This window comes from Lepidochelys kempii, chromosome 7 (assembly GCF_965140285.1).
Source record: "Lepidochelys kempii isolate rLepKem1 chromosome 7, rLepKem1.hap1, whole genome shotgun sequence".
Lineage (NCBI taxonomy): Eukaryota > Metazoa > Chordata > Testudines > Cheloniidae > Lepidochelys > Lepidochelys kempii.
In genome coordinates this window covers 5,963,335-5,982,721 of record NC_136386.1, presented here as the reverse complement: position 1 = coordinate 5,982,721, position 19,387 = coordinate 5,963,335, and the positions used below count along the sequence as shown (strand labels likewise).

The window sequence follows — 19,387 nt, the reverse complement described above, 5'->3', positions numbered from 1 at the left end:
TGATTGCCTGCTATGATGAGATAACTGGTTCTGTGGATATGGGGAAAGTGGTGGACGTGATATAGCTTGACTTTAGCAAAGCTTTTGATACAGTCTCCCGCAATATTCTTGTCGGCAAGTTAAAGAAGTGTGGATTGGATGAATGGACTATAAGATGGATAGAAAACTGGTTAAGTCGTCAGGCTTAACAGGTGGTGTTTAATGAGTCGATGTCTAGTTGGCAGCCGGTATCAAACGGAGTACCCCGGGGGTTGGTCCTGGGGCTGGTTTTGTTCAACATCTTCATTAATGATCTGGATGATGGGATGGATCGCACCATTAGCAAGTTTGCAGATGATACCAAGCTGGGGGGATAGGTAAATACGCTGGAGGGTAGGGATAGGGTCCAGGGTGCCCTAAACAAATTGGAGGATTGGGCCAAAAGAAATCTGATGAGGTTCAACAAGGGTAAGTGCAGAGTCCTGCACTGAGGATAAAAGAATCCCACGCACCGCTACAGGCTGGGGACCGACTGGCTAAGCGGCAGTTCAGCAGAAAAGGACCTGGGGATTACAGTGAACGAGAAGCTGGATATGAGTCAACAATGTGCCTCTGTTGCCAAGAAGGCTAACAGCATACTGGGCTGCATTAGGAGGAGCATGGCCAGCAGATCACGGGAAGTGATTATTCCCCTCTATTCAGCACTGGTGAGGCCACATCTGGAGTACTGTGTCCAGTTTTGGGGTCTCCGCTACAGAAGGGATGTGGACAAATTGGAGAGAGTCCAGCAGAGGGCAAGGAAAATGATTAGGGGGCTGGGGCTCATGACTTATGAGAAGAGGCTGAGAGAACTGGGCTTATTTAGTCTGCGGAGGAGAAGAATGAGGGGGGATTTGATAGCAGCCTTCAGCTACCTGAAGGGGGGTTCCAAAGAGGATGGAGCTCGGCTGTTCTCAGTGGTGGCAGATGACAGAACAAGAAGCAATGGTCTCAAGTTGCAGTAGGGGAGGTCTAGGTTGGATATTAGGAAACACTGTTTCACAAGGAGGGTGGTGAAGCACTGGAATAGGTTACCTAGGGAGGTGGTGGAATCTCCATCCTAGGAGGGTTTTAAGGCCTGACTTGACAAAGCCCTGGCTGGGATGATTTAGTGGTTTAGTGGGATGATTTAGTCCTGCTTTGAGCAGGGGTTGGACTAGATGACCTCCTGAGGTCTCTTCCGACCCTAATCTTCTGTCATTTTATGAAGCCCATTTTTACCTGCATGTAATGTGGTTTTAAAAGAATTTCCAAGGAAAATTGTTACAGTAAACAAGTATAATTTGTTTCTGCTTTAAATTATCAGTCTGTAAACAAACTTCATTTTGCTCTTTGCCCGGTGGAGTTTTGTCTCATTTACTACATATTTGAATTAACATATCCTGCATTAAAGATAAAATACTTTAAAATACTTGGGGGCCTTGGCAGGCAGACTGTTCAGGGCTTTACCAAATGCTTGTGCTATATCCACATTAACCATTCAGGATTGCGTTTACAGCCAGCCTGCCTATACAGTGATGAAAGCAGGAACAGACAAAATGTGGCTATTTAGTGGAAGTGTGTGTCAGGGGAGGTTGTTTTCTCTCCTACATACTCTGTTGAATTGTGTAATTTGAGGAGGGGGATAGAAACCTACCCAAATCCCTAGTGTATCCTTAGTAGAGCATTTGATACTGTTATTCTTTAATAGAATTGTATGGAGAACTGTAATAAACAAAGGGTTTCAGTTCCTTGAGTCTTGCTGAGCTGAGCTCAGCAGAGGACCTGGCAGAGGAGACAAAAATGGCTTAAAGACAACTTTGTGTTTCTCATCCCCCATTTACATACATACACCCCTCGGGAGAGCCAGGGGCCAGTTTGGAGCAGCCTCTGGGTTCTGCCTCTGTGAATGCAACTGCAGGATCAGAGCCTGATTCCTTGCTTTAGAGCATATAACTTACTATGTAGGGCCATGTGTTTGAACCAGTAATTTACATAGAATGATATTTTCTTTTGAAAAAATTGCTAATTCCATAAATATTTATTTCAGTAAGGTCTGGCCCAAAGGATCTCTCCTGAAGTCAGTGGAGTTATGTTGATTTAGGCCAGCTGAGGATCTGGCCCTTGGTATTTTGAGTATAATCCCACATAATGAAACCAAATTTATATCACATAATAAAATCCATCGTATATGACATTGGAAACTCATCGCTAACTTACTCACCATTGCCAGTAGCAAGTACACCAAAATCCTGAGTCAGGCCCCCCAAAATCATGAGATTGGTCGAAAAGTAATACATTTTGGATTCTTTTTTATTTGCCTTCTGTTTTTTGCTTATAAGGGCCACAGTTTCAAGCTTTTGTCTTCACATATGAGGGCTAGAAACACCCTTTTTCCTCAATTGAACCTCAGATTCTGATGTAATCACATGACTCCAGGAGCTGGGCTTTAAGGAAAACACCAAATATTGTCAGTCTTGTGATGAAAGCCCAAGCGTTGACCACACTGTTTACTCTGTATGGTTTCTCTTCTTTTAAAACCATGGCGTGTGATGGGGATGCTCTTTCTCCATTGACTATGTGAGCTTATTCCTGTGGTCCAGAATATGTACCAGGGATATACACAAAAGATGAAAATCACATGACTCTCTGGGCCAGATAAGTACAGGTCATAAAATATGCACTAAATAAAATGCCACCTTAATAATAACGTGTATTACTCAGAATATTTAGCCCTGCTGGTGCATATATGCTGTGTCTAAGATTAGTGGGGCATCATAGGAAATTAGTGGGGAATAAAATTAAGAGGGCATTGAAAGTTAGGAGAAAAATAAATTGTTATGAACTATAAAATTGGTCTCTTTAATAGCCTGCTGTAATATTAGATAATGGGGTAGAACAGCTTAAATGGGATGCAGTGACTCAAGTTGGATTGTAAATTGAGATTTGGTCAGCAACAAATAAGATCATAGGTCTAGAAGGATAATTGGTATCTTCAAACCATTCAGTTTTGATTGTGGGTAGCTAGACAACTGTTTGTAATATACACGTGAGCCAGATAAAAGGATTTTCTTGTCTTTTTCTAAACAGCCTGCAGGGATTATTGATTGGTAAGAACAGCCTGATTTACATGTAAATAAATTATAGACACTGGCCAATGACAATTTGAACTGTCCAGATGCAATGACTTTGACTGGCTGACATCACTGCTTCATTAGCATGCAGGAGATGAGAGCACTGCAACAGTAAAGATTCAGGCTCCGCTACCAAGCTGGCAATTATTCTCGATGGGCTACATATTTCCTTGTTAATGTCTTGTGATTTGGAGAGCAAATGGAATATACTCTGGCTGCCTCTAAGGGTCATTTACCAAAGCCAACATTGTGGGGTCTGCTGAAAGCATTTGGATGGCTGGAAGAGGAGATGGTAGGGGAAAACCAAAACGACCAAGCTGGAATTCTGAGGAAGGCAATGTAAGCTACAAAGCCCATCCAGACACAGGGCAAAAATCACACTTTTCCCCGCTAATGGTTCCTACAGCACATTTTCGTTCAAGCAACAGTGTGTTTTGTGTGTGTCTCTTCTAAAAGGCTTCCACAAAAGCCTGCTGCTCATTTCAAGAAGGCTCCTACCAGTGTGTGCCATGCAGTTTTGAGAACGAAAACAAGATGTTTTATCACACTGCAGTGCTGTCTGTGTTCTTGGTAGCAGCATACCCCAGGAAAGTAAACTGTAAAAACTAACATAGCAGAACAATTGAGCGGATTTCCACCCCCTCCTCCTCTCCCCTCTCCCCCCACCACCACCAGACTGGCATAATCATTGGTGAGATTAGGTAAGAAATGACCTTTTATTAGCAACTTGTATTTTGTTATGTATTTTTTGAGAGAAGCTGAAGCCTATGCTGGGGGGCAGAGGGGATAGGCACCTATGCTGTGTGTACATGTAGTGATGTGATAACTTTGCTGATTTACTGTGATTGGTACCCGTTAGAGAATTTTTTTAAACCTTGCTGTTCTTGCTGTTTGTGAATGAAAAAGGTTAATTGTTAAATTGAAGTTTACAGCTGCAGGAAGTCAAAGATAAATGCTTCAGCTTCCATAACATGTTTTTTATTTTAAAAATAATTATGAAAGGTTTTAAATAGAAATACATGCTGATCTCTCATTGGTAAATTCAGCTTCAGGAAGTCTGGAACCATTGGGTATTTTAAGCAAACTGTATACAGTACAGGTTTCTAGATGATGACATTACAATTAGGGTTATTTGTTTTATTATTTTACTGACATTTTGAAAACAGTTTTCAAATATTAATCATACTGCACCTTTGTTATACTGCCAGAGTACCTACTCTGTAGTTTGAGCTAGCCCTTATACCAGGAAGTTATATTTTCTAATGGAATTTTCTTTTAGTGGATTCTTCTTTATATTCCTTTGAGCGGCCATATGTGACATAGACGTGACCTGTGACCATGTAAAGATTTTAATCCAGTTACTCTTTGTTTTGTTGCCATGATTCCTGGGCTATACTAAAGACTGATTGAACCTTTATGAACCATTGAGGATTAACGTTGGACAGAATAATGCCAGAATAATTATTCACACCAGATGCAGTGTCATTCTTTTAGTTTTTAGCTCTGTTGCCTTGTACCTTACCCTACCCATTTTTATTCAGTGATTATTTTCACCTACTGTGTGAGTGCTTAAATGTCTGACCTCAGTGTGTTCTATTTATAAGGGTACTGACTTGAATCTGTGGCGAAGATTTATTCAGTAAACTGTCTGCAGTTAACAAGATTATATTTTGCTTCGTGTTTCAATCTTCTCCTGTAGTTTGTTTTAAACAACTTTATTGTACTTAACAAAATGAAATGGCTTAGCTTGTTTCCTTCAGACAGTACAGTATTTGCCAGTGTTAACCAACATGCACAAAAACCATTCTGCTGGTGACGGCATTCACAGATGGGTCAGTAATTCTGGTAAGCCTCAACTTTGAAATAATTACGATATTTCCAAGTGTGACATTGCTTATAATATTTCTGAGTATTTTGTCTGAGTATTTTGTCCAGGATATGTTAAAAGGGAACCATGTTTACTGTCTACTACTACACATCAAAGGCTGTAAATATCCTTTTAAAGCAAAAATAGCACCATGAAGACGTCATAGTGAAACAGCTTTAATTTAAAATAGAATCGACAGAGTTCATTATAAAAAATGAAACCTAGAATGTGATGGTACACAAGGTACACAATGAAATAACTGTGGAGAGGTCAATTGTTCAGTAAATTTACAAATAAAGGACTGCATATGCTACCAAGGCCACAGTTGTCTGTCTGGAGCTCAGTAAGAGCTGTGTTCAGTTAGAAATTAAAGTATAAACCCTGGTAGAATCAAACGCTGTGAAGCAATCTTCTCCCTTATTTAGGAGATATAAAGAAATCCTTTGAGACTGGTCTACAGCGCTGTATCTTGCTGAGCTGGAAAGCAACAGAATGGTGTAATTAAAAATGTCAAAAGATAACCTACGGTACAGTGCAAGCTTTTCAAGGGACACTGATGTTTTAACAACTGAGAGCTCTCTTGGGCAGAGGGCTGCGGAATTAAAACGAGAATGGGCGTTTAGTAAAGGATTTTGCTGAGTCTTCATTATGCAAGTCTGGTTCTCACAGTGCACTTGGAATGATGTTTGTAGAACCCAGACAATGGTGTGTTTGGAGTTGCCATTATGCGTTTGAAAGGGTCTGTTCAGTTCATGAAAAGGTTAGGAATCGTGTTTTTGCTGCCATAGGGGAAGCTTCAGGAGTGTTGCCAATCACAAGTGTTCAAAACTCATGAGTCAGGCCCCTGAAAAATCATGAGATTTAAACAATAATAATACTGGTAGTGGGTGAAATCTTGGCTCCGTTGAAGTCAGTGGGAGTTTTGCCATTGATTTCACCAGGACTAGGATTTCAGACCATGATTTTCTTGGGAAGTGCGGTGCGGGGGTATTCGCCTTCTGGATTTGAGCCTTTCAGGATCACATTTTCAAGCTCTTCTCCACAATTTGAGGGCTAAAAAATGGTTGTCATGTAATCACCTGATTCCAGAAGTTGGGGCTTTAAGAAAACACTAAATGGTATGAGATTAGTGCTAAAATTGTGAGTTGACAACCTGCCTCTGCTGTGGTAGTTTATATATATTTTTTTCCATGAGAAAGGACGGGCCCCCACAAACCATGTGTCTTCTGGACTGGCTGGACTGGGATTCAGGAAACCTGGGTTCTATTCTTGTCTCTGCCTCTGGCCTGCTGAGTGACTTTTTTCAGAGTAACAGCCGTGTTAGTCTGTATTCGCAAAAAGAAAAGGAGTACTTGTGGCACGTTAGAGACTAACCAATTTATTTGAGCATAAGCTTTCGTGAGCTACAGCTCACTTCGTCGGATGCATCCGACGAAGTGAGCTGTAGCTCACGAAAGCTTATGCTCAAATAAATTGGTTAGTCTCTAAGGTGCCACAAGTATTCCTTTTCTTTTTGAGTGACTTTGCATACATCAGTTTGCCTCCCCGTGCCTGAGTTTCCCTACCTGTAAATGAGAGACAATGATATGTAATGTCCTTTGCAAGTTGTTTTGAGGTCTATGGATGAAAAGTGCCGTGTAAAAGCTACATATTTATCATTATTACAAGTTCCTCATCATTATCCAGCATATACGTCATACTTATTGTCACAATTTGACTCCTGGGTGTAAGAACAAATCAGAACATTCCTATTCTGAACTCACTCTGCAGTGGTGTACAAGATTAAACAAGGTCCGGGGTCCTGCAGAATCAGGTCTTGAGCTTTCGTACATTCATGGGTTTTATTCTTGGTTCTGCTCCAGTAGCGTAGGAGAGGCTGTAAACAAGGCACAAATGGTCCCAGTACATAAAGGGCTTCCCCAGACTCTGTGCTCCAACTGTTCTTGGCTAGGAGACTGTAAGTAGCAGAACATAAATCAAGGCAGCCTTGAGGCTGCTTTAATATGTGCCAGGGACTGTGCAGTCCCCCAGTAAGTTTTAGAATCCAGGGGAGCACAATGGTAGTTTAAAGATAACTTTGCCCCCAGCCTTCTCTGTTCTAGTGCTCAGCTGAGGAGTAGAGCAGTGAGGGACTCCTGTCTCTTTCATCCTTTGCATGAATTGAAAGGCCTAATTCACAGTGAGGACAAGCTAACTGGAACATCATTTCACATTGTCAGTTTCAGCCATTAACATTGATTTAAAAGGGGGACAATTTATTTTTTCTCCTTTCCATAAAATAAATCACAGGTGAAGGGATTTTACTGAATCTTTTTCTTTTTTTAAAATAATAATTTGTGGTCTGAGACCAAGCAAGGAGAATTTCAGCCAGAAAGGGGAATTTTTCAGAGAGTTATCAATACCTCGAAAGGAAGTTATAATTAATCTTGGCAAAATTCAATTTTTATTTTTATAATGTTGACAACTACTATCAATGTTTCTATTTAAACCTTTTTTTTTATTTTTACAGATTTACATTTTCACAGTTGCGCAAAATTATGGGGTTTAAGCATTTTTTTTTCTCTTTGTATCCATTTCAATTTTCCCAGTTGCGGGAAATATTGAGGGGCATCATAGATGATGAGATTCAAAAGTTAACCCTTAATAACCATTAAAACACAAATTGTCAACATCACATGTCAAAATATACAAAGTAAATATCTGTAAATGCTAATAAGGTCTCAAACAGCACTTTTCTTTCGTTGCCTACCTGTAAACGGCGGTTATTGTCGATGGAAATATTTTTTTCCTTGGTTTGTGTGTGTACGACGAAATTGATGTTTCCCAACATTTACCAATAAAAATCATACAGTCTAGTTATAATGAAAGACTTCACATAAGCTCAGCTATAACATAAGCTGCTGTTGCCCCTATAAAAGTCCCAGGGAATTAAATCCAGGGAACATGAAGGGTATGTCTTACATCCCCAAACCAAGGACATTTAAAGTTTACAGTGAAAATACAGCCTGTCACTTGTCATCCTGCTTTGTTTTTCCTAGGAAGAGAAGGGCACCCCATGAAATGCAAATCCTATCTTGGGATGTGCAGCTACGCATGATCTATGGTAGCCACTACAATTATTCATATTAGCGGGATGCTTTTTCCTTCTGTTAGTATTTTAATATATAGATGATGGTGCTTTTCATCTGTTAGGCTAACGGCATAACTTCCCTGTGGTGCACTGCAGTTGCTTTGCCATCAAATTCTGGACCTACAACATCCATCACTCCACAGTAGGGGGCACAGAGTGAATGTCGCAGCATGAAGGCAATCTCACCACCCCTGGCATCTGATGTAAGGAATTAAGGCTTTAGTGCTCCAGCCCACAGATAATGCCCAGCTGCCACACTGGCCCCTTGTCAGTGGCTGGTGCAAGTTATAACTTCAGGGGCTGGCCTAGGGCACAGCTGGCCCAGGACCAGCTGAGTGTAAAGGTTGCTTAGAACATCCTGGTACCCCCATGTCCTAAGCTGCCCTGGGTGCTCCTCTGCCATAGCTGATTGTCTTAGAATAATAGAATCATAGAAGATTAGGGTTGGAAGAGACCTCAGGAGGTCATCTAGTTCAACCCCCTGCTCAAAGCAGGACCAACACCAACTAAATCATCCCAGCCAAGGTTTTGTCAAGCCAGGCCTTAAAAACCTCTCAGGATGGAGATTCTACCACCTCCCTAGGTGACGCAGTCCAGTGCTTCACCACCCGTTGTTGCATATTTCTGTTGTGCTGGTACCAGATTTTTGAGCTTGCTTTTCATGATGGCAATCAGTGTGCATGCGTCATGGTGGCCACCAAAGCAAAATGAACCCCACTGTGAAGGGTTACCATTTAAGGCCTCAGCCATGCAAAACTCGTTAGAGGACACAGTGGTTGCAATCATAAGGTGTCCTCTGGACTTCATTGGGAGTCCTCACAGTGGTAAGCAACTCCTCATGCGAGTAAACACTCTGCCAAGTAGTGTCTGCAGGAGTCTGTTTGTAACCAACAAGCTGCACGCTGCATGACAATTGTACTGATTGTTACCAGGCTTCAAAATGGTTCCATGCTGCATATTTCACACTGTCCTCTGTCACTCTGCCTGAGCAAACCGAAAAAGCTCGTTCAACTGCCTTCAGCGGTTATTGGGTAATTCAAAAATGATCATGTCTGAATATGTGTGTTTTGAGGGGCTGCAGGGTGGTTTGGCACGGGAAGTGTTTGCCCATTTTTCCCCCTAAATCAAATTCCTTGTTTCATGAGCACTCAGTGCTATGAAAACCACAACTTGCTGGCTGCTTCTGCAACTCGAATTTCCTAAAGCAGAGGAGTGGCAGCTTTCCTTCTGCTTCCTTGTTCGGGAAGACTTAAGATACTTTGCAGAAAAATACTCTTGCTCTATACCATTTACAACCCAGTTATACAAATGAACAATGGTACATGTTTGTTAGCTCTTTCTTCTACTGAGAGATAGTGTCATACTAATGAGCAACTGAAGGATGTGTGAAGTCAAAGAAATGTTTTGTACAAAAACGACCTGCTTTGTAGCTGAAGTCTGTGGTCACTTTGGAGCTCCCAGCAGAGTGGTGGGTAAGAGTTGAGAGTTTGGTACAAAGTACAGTGTCAGAATGCAGTTGGAAAAGATTGGAGTGGGGGATCAGGAGGGATCCAACATTTCTGGTCGGCAGGACTCCGGGTCAATGTATGGTTCAAGCTGGCAGCTCTTCTTTTGATCTCTCACATGATACTCCGAGGCAGATTATATTGTTCAGCCATTTAAAAATCCTATTTCCGTCTTTGCTCTTTAACAATGCAGCACATATTTTGTACCAGATCACTATAGGAACCACTGCAAAAGTGCCTATAAAGACATACGGAAAGAGTTTGTGCTCATTAGAGAGATCATACAATTCGCTCACATAAAATGTTATTCAGGGACCCAAACTGCAACTGTTTAGAGCAAAATAATCTCTCTGGGCTTTGATGTAGCTGAATTTTAGAGCGGTGAAGTTGGAAGTATCCTGGATTGACACAGGTGAACCTGAAGGTGCATTAGGGCAATGCAATGGCTTTTCATAGACTTGAAGTTGATGGCATGCTGGAGTTTGAACACCCAGCCTCCATTTACCTCTTGATTTCCAAGGGTAATTACTCTATTTGATAGAACAAGGAGTAATGGTCTCAAGTTGCAGTGTGGGAGGTTTAGGTTGGATATTAGGAAAAACTTTTTCACTAGGAGGGTGGTGAAGCACTGGAATGCGTTACCTAGGGATGTGGTAGAATCTCCTTCCTTAGAGGTTTTAAGGTCAGGCTTAACAAAGCCTGGCTGGGATGATTTAGTTGTGGATTAAGTCCTACTTTGAGCAGGGGGTTGAACTAGATGACCTTCTGAGGTCCCTTCCAACCCTGATATTGTATGATTCTGTGTCAATATCCAGGGGATGGTTTGCTTTCAGCTCTGTGGATTGAACTGCCAGGTTCAGTTGTGAAACCTGTTGCCATCCACAACTGCAGGGTTAATGCAGCAATATTCAAAATCCCTCTGTCTGCAGTGTCAAGAGCAACTGCAATGGTAATTCTTGGCACTGTGTTTCCACTGGGCAACCTGCCACCCCCCAGCTCCTTTCTTGGCATTTCTGTGTCAGTCCCTGATACTTCAGAATCTTTCGTTCCAGAAGGGTACTGAGGAGCACCTTTGTACTTTATGGTGACCACAGTGTGGGATCTGGCCTCAGGTTGGCTATGCTAATCTCTTAAATGCCATACATTGATTTTTGTTTTGCTCTCCTGGTAGGTCTTATGTATGAATCTTCCTCAGTCTCTCTGCCATAAACTGTTGCAACTTTAGACCTCCATATTTGACAGATCATTTCTATGCAGCCAGGCCAGGCTACAGACAGGAAATTTCACTGGGCACAACCCAAAGGGTGGTGGTTGTTTTTTAATATTACTCAAGTTGCTTAAACAAAGACATATGGAGTGAGGTACTAACCCCAGCAGAACATCCCTTACATTGGTTTATTTAGAGGTTTCTCGGTTGCTCCTGTCAATATCCGGGTGCAATGTTACAAGCACAGACAATAATAAAATCCTTGTCGAAAAGGACATTAGAACAGAACCAGCTGCAGCTCAGAAACCACAGACAGGGCTTGCAGCATGCGCCATATCCAGCACTGGACCTACAAAGAGATGTGAGTTCCAAAGCCCAACGACTTTGCCCTCTGCCCTCTCTCATTTAATTCAGGAGGGCTAGTAGCTGGAGCATCTGTTAGGGACTAGGATGTAGGTAGTCTTGCCTACTGGTCAAAGCAGGAGTCAGGTCTAGTGGGTGGAACAGGCATCCAGGGTGAGGAACGAAGCCAAGGGTCAGCCCCAGAGTCAACTGCCAGTTACTAGAGCCAGGGCTCAAGCCAAGAGTCGGAACCAGGAAACAAAGCTAAGGGTCGGAGCCAAGGGTCAAGCCAGAGTCAAGGGTCAGTAGTTGGACACCAGGGTTAGAGCCAGGACTGGTCACTGAGGATTGGAGGCAAGGATCAAGCATGGAGCAGGAGCGTGGTGGGAACAGGAGCAAAGGCGGGGGTAAGGCAGGAACCGAGCAGGAACCAGGAACAGGGTTGGGAGCAGTAGTCAGGCACAAGCAGGGTCCAATGCAGCCACAACAGGAAACCACCCAGTTACTCAGACAAACTTCCTGTTCCTCCTCCTGGCTTAAATAGCATAGTTGGACCAGTTGGGGGAGCTGGGTGATCCTCCAATCAGAGCACCCGTGGTTGGGGCTATAGCCCTGGTAGCTTTCCAGGTCATCTGGTTTCAGTAGCCATTGTGTGGATGCCAGGCTGTGGCAGCTGTCTGGGACTTCCTAGGCCTGGGTTCAAGAGCCGGGACATCACAGCACCTTGGAGGAAGGCAACTACCATAGTTTCACACAGGGAGAGAGGCAGCCTCTAAAGCAGAGCCATTTAGAGCTCTTCAGTTCAAACCAACACCTTAAACTTCCCTTGGAAATCAAGCGGCAGCCAGTGTAATGCGCTGTCTGCTGAAAGGCTCCTTAGCCAGCGGACTGCCGCATTCTATAATTGGCCGTGATTTCTGAATAGCTTGAAGGCATAGCCTCCAGGAAGGCTCGTTGTGGTAACCCAATCTCAAGGTGACAAAGACATGGGTAACCACAGCGAGGGCCACATCAGGAAAAAAATAATTCAACTTTGTGCCAAGGACTGCAACTGCTGCTACCAGGATCTGCAGAGATAGCTGGGGTGTGGACATAAACATGGATGTTTCTCCCAGCTGTATTATCCGCCCCAACACAACATTTCAGACTTGTCTTAGCCACTTAGTCCTCATCTGTGTCGCAATCATCCATACTTTAAAGCAGCATGGTCTAGGAGTGGGAGTCAGGAAACAGGGTTGCTCTTTCTTGCTCTGTCACTGGTGTGCTGCGTGACCTTGGGGAAGTCACGGTCCTTCTCTGTGCCTCAGTTTCCCCATGTGGAAAAGGAGAGAGTGATGATTACTCTGCTTTGTAAAATGCTGTGGCTGCAAGTGCTATACAACAGCTAATTATGTTAATTTTTTAGCCTCAGTGAATTATTCCTTCTCCTGGCAGGGTCAGAAGAGACAGACACATGCTGAGGACACCATCCCTCCTAATTCCTGATTAGCTCCCCTAATGGTTCCATAATCGTGTTCAGCAGGAGGGGTAACAGAACTGGACCCTAAGAAACCATGCCTGAGAAATGTGCATTGGATCAGGCAGCTTTCCAGTAATCTTTCATGGTACACTGACTAATGTAACATGGCTCAGAGTTTCCTGACAATCAAAATCATTGTCCAATACTGCAAAAGATCATGAACTCATGCATATGTCAAGCAGCCTAGATGCAAAAAAGCACCCCACTAATTTTGCAAAATGTAGTTGATTGGAACTCAGCTGTAATTTTTGTTCAGAAACCAGAGAATTGGCTTTAAAGGGATTACAAAATCTCACATATTAATATGCACACAAATGTATGCAGATCCTTTATTAAACAGATGGCACAACCATCTCTTCTCCTTACACTATGAATCAAATAGGAGCAAAGCCGGTAGCTTGTGCTACGAGTCAGGAAATTGTTGCACGTTCTCCTGGTAATGAAGTTTCTGTCTGATACGATTTACTGAATTCAGTCCCACAAGAGACAACAGAGGAAGGAGAAGCAATGCCAGGAATGCTGAGTGTTCCTGATCTGTCCCTTTTCCAGCCTAACTGATGTTAGCATCTCTGCCTTGACAATAAATCTTGCCTTGATTGTTGCTGCTGCTTCCATTTTAGACAAGATCAGACTCGTACATTCCATGCATAGGGTGATCCAGTGCGGTAGGATTTACTGAAGGCTGGAGTCAAAATATAGAATGCTTATGCCCTACTGTATCCACTAGGTGTCAGCCTGCTGCCCCCACACCTCTCCTCTGCTTTGTGAAGTACAACAGGATTCCACCTGCAGAAATGTAACAACCTAGAGGAGGTTTGCGGTCCCCCGTAATGGCTAGAACAGAGGGACCCTGACTTTTATTCCTGGCTTGGACTGATATTGCCTTAAGCAAGTCACATGCTTTATCATTCAGGTCTCAGTTTAGCAGTCTGCAGAATGGGTATTGTAATAAGGGTCTGACACACAGGAGTGCTGGCAAGCGTTACAGGACAAGGGTCGATCTCCATTGACCCCAGCAGCTAATCATGGCACACGTAGGATAATCGCAGATCTGTTCACCGGGGTGTTGTGTAGCTTTATTGATTTATGGCTGCAGAATCGTTGCAACATGTCATTACGATAATGCAGGAGATGGAAAAACGTGGCTAGCGGGGGCCTGCTTGCAATCATTACACATTCACAGCTGTTCCTTAATTAAAGATGGTAAACAGCAGAATACAGGAGTGAAAAAGACCTAAAGAGAGTGGCACGTTCCACAGCTGGGATCTCTGATATTTCATTAAAGGTGACCTGCAAAGAGAAACCAGAGTTAAGGACAGATTTCTATGCTGAATGCCTCTAGTGATCAGAGGCTGTGTGTTGGAGACAGGAAGGAATCCAATAGAGAAATCAATTTTAACATAAATGGTCAAAATTAGTTTCCCCATCTCCAAAACCCTCTAGCTGCCATTTGGTTATTGGACATATCCCAGAATGCATCAGCCTGGTTGGTAGGATCATCTGGCCCATAAATCTGGGCTTACCTCAGTCTTTGTTTTGCAGCTCACGTTAATGAAATATCAAAGATACCAGATCTGGGAATACTTCCCTTTTAGACATTTTTCACTCCCAGACTCAGTTGCTCACCATCTCTGTAAGAACGCTAAAGAAATGAAAGAAGCTACCACTGGAGCTAGCACTGATTCAGTGACTATGCAGCAGGCTACCAGAAATGACAAAACTGGTGGATGGTGCCTTGAAAATAACTTTGGCCAGGAAATTAAGGTTTTAAACCAGGACAGGGCAGAATAGAAGGTTTTCAGCACAGCAGGAGCTACTAGGGTTGCTATAATGACAGGCTGGGAAGAGGTATAAAATCCTGTTGCCCTGAGCTGCGCAGTACAGAATTTGGCACAACCAGGTGATTCATTTTCACCGCCAGGTTTCCCTCGACATTTGCACCGTCCAGGGAGAAGTCACACTGGCAGACTCTAGTGCGTGAGTTAGGAGGGGTTTTGTAAAGTGGCCTCTTCTTCACATCCCACCTTCAAGCTCACCCCTTTCATGAATCTCTTCTCTGCCCCTCTGTCATTTGAGTGGCAGGTGCTGCCCTATGCTCATCCAATTAAAAGGCATTGCAGGTTCTTGGGAGCAAAGATCCTGTCTCACCGTATGTTGTATGAAGCACCATGCCTGTTTACAATCCTCTTAATAACTCCCTAGTACTGATAAGCACCTTCCACCTATATTATCTTTCCCCTGCTGCTATTAGAACACTGCCCTCAAAGGCTCCAATGGAGATGGAGGCCTGCCTCCTTGTGCAAAATGCCGTACAAACATATAACAAAAGATCAGTGAAGCCACTGAGAAACACAGATGTGCCAGAAACTGGGAACCTGGCTGCAAACCTTGAGCTTGGATCCAGCTCCCAAACTCTGTGGATTGGGCCCATCGTTGCTACGAATTCTACTCTTCTTGTTCTCATCAGCTCACTGTTGCAGTGATCTTCGTGGGGCAGCCGAGCTGTACAACAATGTGGTGGGGTTAACGTGGCTTATCAAAAGAGCTTGCACTGAGCCTTTGTTCTCCACAGGCCAGTCTGAGCTATTCTTGCAGTGCAGTAACTGTATGAATGTTGATTATTTTTCTGAGAGGCAAGTAGGTCCCCTTTAATTTGAAGCCCACGGGCCAGATTCTATTCAGCTATTCCATTGTGGCCAGTGGGGAGAGTGTTGATGTAACTGAGAACAGAGTTTAGTCCCTTCTCTGCAGAGTGCAGCAGCAGTTACACCAGGAAAACAACAGAAAGACAGATGTTGAAAATAAAATGCCTCCATCCTGTGACTTCGTCAAATGAATTGTTGACCCCGGGTAGAACAAATTTTTCAATGCGTTTAGGGAGGTTACATCTTGGTACCATGTGAAGTCAATTCAACAAGGGCTTCTTTCCAACAAAATATGAAAGCGGGAAATGGTATTTTCTTCCTATTTACCTCCCTCCTTCCTGGGCCTGCTGCAAGGCAAACAAGTGTGTAACTCCTTATAGAATAGCAACACCAAGGCTGTTCTGTAGCTCAAGCTTCAGTAGCCGAGCAGTCGGCATCCTGCTTCCTCTTTTCTTTATTCCCCTTTCACAAGCTATTAATATTTTTCAAACCCTGAGATTTCCCCGAATCCCCTGCATCAGTTGGTCCCACACCCACTCTTGAATTCGCAGCACTGCCAACACCCATGATTTTATTGCAAGTCTTATGATAATTTTCTCTTAAAGCCCCACTTCCTGGAGTCAGGTGTTTCCATGAGGATCTCTGCTATCATTTGAAGAAAAAAAGTTCTAGTCCTCAGGGTTGTGCAGAAAAACCTGAAAAGGTGAAACTGAAAGGCTAAAAAAAAAACAAACAGAAAGTAAATAAAAGAACCCCAAATTATTATTTTTTAAAAACTCGCATGATTTCTAAGGTAATCTCATGATTTGGGGGGGCTGACTCATGGTTTCTGAATGCTTGAGGTTGGCCATGTTGAACTTGTCTCCCAAAGGCATCTCTGAAATCAAAAAGCATGTTAGAATAGCTACTTATGAGCTTCTAACATCATATAAATTACCATAGGGCAAGCATTTCCCTAACACAATTTGGCAACCCCTCCCCCCACTGCCATCAGTGGGGATTGTATGTGTGTATTCCAGGGCAGAATTAGACCCCTACTATTAAAAGACTGACACCAAAAAGGCTTGCTTTGGAATGAAGATGAGATTTCTAGAAAGATGCTGAGTGATTGGCTTAATTTTCTTCTCCTTAGCAAATGCACGAACTGTTTTCTCAGACAGCCTTGGGTTCCTCTGCATGTGTGGAAAAGTTATGCTCTGCCCAGAACTTTAAAGATAAAAGTCTTTCTTAATCAAAACATCACTATCGTTAAGTCAGTGCTGCCGGCTGGATAAAATGAAGTTAATGGGTTTACCCCGCAGTGAAATATATGGCTATACCTGCAGGCTCTGCCTTACTCTTTATATGGTAATGTATTTGGCGTGCTAGCTAAGAACCTCGAGCTTGTCCAGACTCTCATATTCTTACCTCATATGTACAACTGGCTAAATACCATCTTTGCTACGGTCAATGAGTGTTCCAGTTGCTTTGGTTTGCAAGGACATGGTGTTAGTGATACTGTACACAGAGGTGAGCATTCATGGGGCCAGACTCTGATCAAATGAGAACTAACTCCATTGATGTCACTGGAATTACACCAGTGTGAAACCAGAGTCAGAATCGGGTCCCTTTTGCCTTTCAAATATAATACTGGCACTGTCTTGTCATTTTCGTCATCTTTCTGCATAATTAGATACACCTACAATACATAGAATCATAGAATACAATACACCAATCATTGACATGCCTTTGCCCCATCAGTTTCATCTCTCAGAGGTGAAGTTTGGAATCTTCACATTTCTATCAGATTTGCATTAAGGGAGATTATTTTTTAATTGAATTGGGCTAGAAACTCATAAAACAATGATAAATATGTCTACCTATATAGAGAACAAATGGGGGTTATATTTTAGTAAAGAAAGGTACCCATAAGGTGTTGCGTTTCGCCATCGTGAAACATCAAATCCCAACATTCATAAAATAAAGTTTTCAGAAATATTATTTTCTCAGCTTTCAATTAAATGGTCACACAATAAATTGTAATGGTTCAGCGATACCAGACCCAAGGGCATTCTATACAAAATGATAGGGCTGCAGCCCTGTCTGACCGATCATTGTGTACTGGTTGACAAGATGCTAGTGAGTCAGAGACTGGAGAGTGGGGTTGTTTAGGATGGTGTAATGAGAGGAAAGGTAGAAACTTCAGCTCCCTGATGGCAAGATCTTGACATCTGTAAAATCTTCCCAGAGAAGTGATAGAGGTCCCATCCTCTCAGACATTCAACACTGAGATGGACAAAGCCTTAGACGGCTCAGTGTCCAGAACAATTCCACATGGCTGGGGAGATGAACTAGATAAGCTATTTAATCTTTGCCTCTCCAACTCCTCTGATTATATGAACCATTCTTTATACATACAGATGTTTTCCTGCTAGGAGATTGCACAGACCCACAGTAATTGGGAGACCAAACATCCTCCCTTCATAGATTATTTTTAATACACAGACTACAGTGTGAAATGAACAGTATCCCTAAGGAAAGGGACAAATTCATCTAGTGTAGTTGCACCCAGGATAAACTGAGTCCTCTCCGTAAGAGTGAAGGTCTGCGGCCGGGATCCCTTAATGGGTGAACATGTACATGTATGGTAACAGCAGTGGGGACCATCCTTTTGTTCTGCATTTGTACAGCACTTAGCACAATGGGGTGCGGGTCCGGCACTAGGGCTTCTGAGTGCTCGAGTAATACAAATATCATAATAATAATTAATACCTGAAATTTGTAGGAAGCAAGGCTATGTATGAACAAGCTTCCTGGATTTTTTCCTCACAAGCCGAGTTGTATATAGACATGGTATCAGTGATGTGATGAGACCCAAGGTAGGATAAAGCAAGGATTCTGACTGACCATTTATCTTTTTGTGCTGCCGCCTCTCATTTTTTTAAAACAATCATCATCAATGGCCAGTTTACCTCATTTAATAACAACTGAAAACTTTAGTCACGTTCTTGGCAGTTAAGTGCCATTCAATATTGTGTCCCTATCGCTGGACTGGGGTGAACATAGATTGGGGGTTTTTTTTAATGTTACAATTTTTGTACTTTCAAACATCTTGCTGTCCGTACGATGTCACAATTACACGATCCTGTGCCTTGTGTAAAAGGCGGACCGATCTATGACAGTGTTCTGGTTTCAGGGTGAGCTACTCCAGTTCCTCCGGAATGGATGTGATTAGAAGCCCACAGTGAAAAACAGTCTAAACATTCACACTGGGGCCTGCTCCGACTCCCACTGACGTGTATGGGGGGAGCATTGCTGTTGATTTCAGTGGGAGTAGGATCAGGCCCCTGGTGAGAGGTGACCATGACACGTAAACTGGAAGAATATAAAATATTAAAAGTAGCATCAGAGCCTACTACTAGTAATAACCAATTGGCTGAACAGTGACAATGTTTATGACTTGAGCAGTTTGGGGAGAGATTGTAAAGCCCATTTCCACTGTGCTTACTTTACTGCTACTTTAATATCTGCTGATTATAATACAAGCTCTTTCCTTTTAACTGCTCTTCTGTTGAGAGACACCTCCAGGAATTCAGTCAATGAGAGAGCTGCTATATGTTCTGGTTCTCTTCTCTGCCTTCACCATTGTCTTCATTTTGCCCCTGATATTGGAGTTTATTTTGTTCGTTCCCAATGCTTTAAATATTGTGGTGTTGGCTGGCTGGAAGAACGTGATTGCTATCCTGATAATTAAATTTTGTAAAACAGAACTAAACCCTGCTAGAATACATATCAAATTCTGAAATGCTAAGTCTTAGCCTTTAAAAACATTATTTATTCCCACCACATTGTTGCATGTTGAGCTGCTTCTAATCATATCATAAAATGTGATGGAAACAGTTGTGAAACCAACTGCTCTGTTTTTCCACAGTAGCTGATTAATTAAAGTATTCACAAGAAATTGTGCCTTGATTACTTTTTAAGGTAACAGCCACAGGCTGTACTGAGCCCCTTTGATGGACTGGATGCAAGCCAGACGCATTCTGTGCATTTGGTCGGTGT

At 42.7% G+C, this 19,387-nt stretch overlaps 1 protein-coding gene across 3 annotated transcripts in view; it reads left to right on the top strand.

Annotated features, from left to right (window-relative positions):
• The window catches only part of PRICKLE2 (prickle planar cell polarity protein 2), a 195,311-nt gene that overhangs the window by 117,970 nt on the left and 57,954 nt on the right, over window positions 1-19,387 (top strand). Inside the window, exon 1 of one of the 3 annotated variants that reach the window (XM_073350995.2) lies at window positions 3,228-3,832. The exons of the other annotated variants lie outside the window; for them this stretch is intronic. The gene's annotated coding sequence lies outside the window, so the exon portion shown is untranslated. Of the gene's footprint in view, window positions 1-3,227; window positions 3,833-19,387 lie in introns of those variants that run through there. 3 annotated transcript variants of the gene reach the window in all.